A 5035-nucleotide genomic window follows, 5' to 3' on the forward strand; every position below is an offset into this window, starting at 1 on the left:
TTGTTGTTGTATCTGTAGTTGAAGTTTTCTTTTATATAAGATTTCATTTTTGGAAAATATTCTAATAATAATAAAATTACAATTTTGTCATAAAAATTCAACACTGTCATACTGCAGTAAAATTTTTTGCAATGAAGTACAAAGTGTAGTCCTTCGCATTAAGTAAAAATTTTATTTCAAATTTTTTCAAACTTCTGTCAATGAAAATAAACAAAATAGGTTTTTTACTTCAAAATATTGCTTTTTAATTTTTTTTAAGTTCACCCACATAAGTAAAGAGTTTCTTGAACAAAGTTGAGCACAACTGACAATACAGGGAGAATTTAGGTTCAATAATGATTGGTTTTGTAGTTTGCTTGTTATTAAGGACGTGTGCGAGTTAGTCTAAGTTAATGCTAAATCAAATGGGAGATTTTTAGAGATTTTTTGCACTGCACACATTTAGCCATTTATCAATATGTATCGACACATCACTACATTATCGGCAGTTTAGAATTTCCCTCATTTAGAACGCAATTTAGCCAAACTCGCACACATCCTAAATACTTATGACAAGCTATGACCCCTCAGTGTGTTATTTCAGAAGGTAGTGTTTTATTTTTGCAGTACGTGGGTAACGACTAAAGCCATAAATTGAACCCACTAAAACTATTACTACGGAATGAATGACGTAAAAGTTTCAAAACCGTGTTTAGTGAGGTATCAATGAAATAAAATTTCGTCCCAGAAATCGAGAACAGCTTAAGAAGACCAGGAGGATTAATAATTAGTAAAACAAATACACATAAACTAAAAAGAAGGAGAACGCGCATGGCAATGGAATGCTATGGAAATAGGTTAAGAGAAAAATTGCGGTCAAATTAAAATACTCATGTACTCTATGTTTTGAGTTACAATGACTTTGGTTTTAATGGGATTCTGGAGGTAGTGTGCCAGAATTGAAGGAGGCTTAAAAGAAATCTGGGTAAAGTTTGTCCTTTCTGGGTAGGGTTCAGAACTTAAAGAGGCTTTAACGAAATCTGGGTAAAGTTTGTACTTTTGGGGTAGGGTTTAGAAATCAAGGAGGTTTAAAAGAAATTTGTGTAAAGTCTGTCCTTTCGGGATATGGCTTAGAAATCAAGAAGTTTTAAAAGAAATTTGGGTAAAGTTTAGGGGTAGGGTCTAGAATTTAAGGAGGCTTCAAAGAAATCTGGATAAAGTTTAACCTTTCGGGGTAGAACCCAGAATATAAGGAGGCTTAAAAGAAATCTAGGTAAAGTTTGTCAACCTGAAGGAAGTTGGACAATAGGTGCTGATATCTAGTGAAAGAAGCGACACATCTAAACGAGAGTAAATAATGCGTGTCAGTACGAGTTGCTATTAGAAGTATTATAGATGAAGAGGTTTGTTAAGTAGTTACATCAGGTCTGCTCTTGCGGTTGATATAGAGTGCTAGCTAACTTCATTTATTTAAGTAAATTTATTCGGACATTTTTTTAGTTCATTTTTTTTAAATCGTACATAGTTCATATCATTCTCAAGAAGTCTCAGTTAAAATTTCATGTTGATTATTGGATATTTAAATTTTCTATAATAAAATTGTTATCAGAATATTTAATATAGTTCAGTATGAACTGGAAGTAATCAAAATCGCTAATTTTATAATGTTCAGATTAAAGTAAACCCAAATGCTAATAGTTTTCTTATTAACTATTTTATAATATGGAAAAGTTTGCCTAAGAAGAGTATACAAAAGCCTGTGTATTTCGTTTTAGAACAATTGGATTTTAATGCTATATAAACTATGAAGTTGAATTCAAGCAGTGTTTTTAACATTGTAAGTTTTGCAATTTACGTTTCATAACAAGCGCTAATGGGCTAATAAATTATCGGATAATAGTCACTAAGCAAATCGTTCACGAACGACGAGAACGACAATAATTGAATGGACACATTAATTTCTCATTTATCATTTGAAAGATACTCATCATGAACATTAATCCAAGACAATGATATAAAAACCATAAAGAATCTATCTTTTTCAAAGACCCGAATCACCAAGTAGCTAGTTTTTCCTCACTCTATTACAAAAGTATGATTCGTTAACATTTAATTAATGTTAATTTAATTAAATTAATTAATTATTTTAATTAGTAATGTATTTTGGCTTATAAAGAAGAATCAACTTGGGTACTGTGTTCTTTTTTTTGCTTTACACCGTTTAAACGTTAAAGTGATATTATACCAATTATGTATAAGTCTGCAAATATCCCTACTAACCGTACTTTCTTAATCACTGCTATCTGTGATATTGTATTTCGTTCATAATGTGATAATTTAACACATATGAAACTACATACAAAAATGTCAATTCATAATTAATTATATCTTTGTGGTTCTTGATATAAGATTGTTTTGGCAGGTTGTAAGTCATACATAGTCCTATTCCTTCTGAATGTTTATATAGTATTTTGTCGAGATATGATGGATTTCAAGTAAATATCAATTTCCCAATTAAATAATTTTTTTTAAATTTATTCATCATATCACCCTTAACACCCTGTAAAATGTAAAGCTAAAGTGAATTACGTATTTTTTTACATTTTTCTGCCGTAACTTCGCACTCCTCAATTCTTGATCCGTATTCAACACAGTTTTTTATACAAAAACTATTTGATTGCGATATTTTGTACTTAACTTTGATTTTTCTATTATTCGAATTACTTGTGTTATTGTAGTGAAATGTATTTCTTTTGGTTTATGAGAAATCCTTTGGCATCCTGTCAACAAAATGCAATGCGTCCTTGCAAGGCTTGTAGATGCAATAGCAAAAAGGCATAAACGGAACTCTTATATTTGATTTGCCATTTTTGCACAGATTTTTTTACTAAGTTGCACTTTTCCGCTTTTTTTAATTTTCAATGTTTAAGGATGAGTATCCTTTTAACGGCACTGGCTTCACTTATTGCTGCAATTGAAATGTGTTTGCCATTTGGGCAATTGTTGCTTTTTCATTTCGATGTTGTTGATATTTCGCTTGCTGTTGCAACTGTTGTGCTAATGCGGATAAAAAATAGAAGTTGAATTGAATTTAGCAAACGTCTTTCCATTAACTTTTCATATTTACTCGTACATAAGTAATTTCATCTTATTCCATTTTTACTGCGGCTATGAGTTTCAGTAGATAATCGCTTCAATAATTCGCTTGTATCGCTCCGGATATTCTTTTCCATTCCAGTTTTATCAAATAATGGATGTCATAATTGCGATTTTATCTTCAGGCTTTATTTGTGGTAATTGAATTTTCAATTTGGTACTGTGGTTGTATTGTATTGTATTTCATTATTCCTGCTCAGATAGTGTATAAAATTATGCGGAGTAAGTATACGAGTACTTAATTATAATAAATCAGAATCGTGAAAATAGTAAGAGATCAGGAAAAATAAAAAGATAAAATTATTTCTTCAAAGAAATTTATTAAATTTTAACGTTATTTTAGACTTTGCTTTGAGTATTTAAGATAAAATTTTTTGAATTAAACTTTATGTCTTGTTCATGAATATTTATTTCATATGAACTAAGGTTATGAAATTGCTTTGATGTATGAACATTAGTAAAATTAAATAAAAATAATTGAAATATTATCTACCTACCTATTTCAGTATGACCAGTAAAAAAAATTCATTATTGATCATAAATAGCTTGGCTCCTAAAAGTGCTGACCCCCTTTAAATCATAGATGCCACCATTTTAAATTAAAAAGTTCTGTATTTTAAATGATAAATACAAGAAAAAATGAGAGAAATAATTTTGCATTTTACTAATTATATACTTAACCGGACACTCATTGTCGCAGTATGTTTTTCCGATTATGGGAGATGTGCGCTTATGCGAGGGAGCACAAATGATATTTTGAACGAAGTTGGAGTTTTACGTACGATGTTCACTTATTTCTTCATTAGATTCTCCTTTTGAACTTATTTCCATAATATTGCATTGTTTTTCAAATTAAATTTCAACATTGTTGTCTTCAGTGCAGATTTTTCTGAGAAAACTGTCGAAATCATTTGCCAAATCGAGTCCTTCCTGAAATTTAGCATAGATTGCGAGCAGAATGTCATCTTCGTGATCAATATCGCTGAGATTTTCATAAATTTTTGAAAACCTTGCTTCACGGAAGCAATTTTGAATTGTTCTTGTTTTCACTTAATGAAAAGATACTTTGAAGAAATAAACAACTTCAAGTACATTAATAGAGTTCAACATCTGTGAGGCTCACCTCAATTTTACGTAGCAAGTATTTTAAAAGAAAGATCCTAAAAAATATTTCAGTATTTTGGATTACCCCTTGATCAAGGCGTTGGTTTGCTGCCGTTGTGTTTGGAAGAAATTTGTTTATTATTATATTTAATTAATCATTGGTTACTAAAATTAACCATTTTTTACACAAATATAAATATAATTTGTATTATGGAAAATTACAGATTTTTAAAAAAATTATTTGGTTTTTTTTTTGAATTTTGTCCGTTTATGAGAGATTCTTTGATTGAAATGGTTTAAAATGAAGTGTCCGCGTCCTGTTATTAGAGCGTCCGGTTATGGGAATTATACTTGTATGAAAAAATTAATGAAAAAGCTAAGTTCAAGAAATTTGTCCGTCTATTGAAGCTGTGCGGTTAAAAGAACTGTCTGCTATGAGAAATTTCATTGTAGTTGTTTATTTTTTAAATTTTATAAAAGCAATTATTTTTCAAATTGCTATAAAAACTAACAAAAAAATTTTAAAAAAGTTTTACCAATGGTTTTAACACACGTTTATAAATTACTATTTTACTATACTATTTTACTGGTGTGTTTCTGATATGTGTAGTAACAATTTTTTGCATGTTGAGTATAATTTGTACCGATTAATATATAGTGAAGAATAATATAGATGTTATTTCATCCTTGAACACATGCCACACATTCATTGGGTTGATTTGCATCCGATTTGGATTCTTAAGAAACTAAATTGAAATCAACAATACCAAGTTATTACTGAATAAGTCAGTATCGC

The sequence above is a fragment of the Teleopsis dalmanni genome, chromosome 1 (genome assembly GCF_002237135.1).
Source record: "Teleopsis dalmanni isolate 2A chromosome 1, ASM223713v2, whole genome shotgun sequence".
Lineage (NCBI taxonomy): Eukaryota > Metazoa > Arthropoda > Insecta > Diptera > Diopsidae > Teleopsis > Teleopsis dalmanni.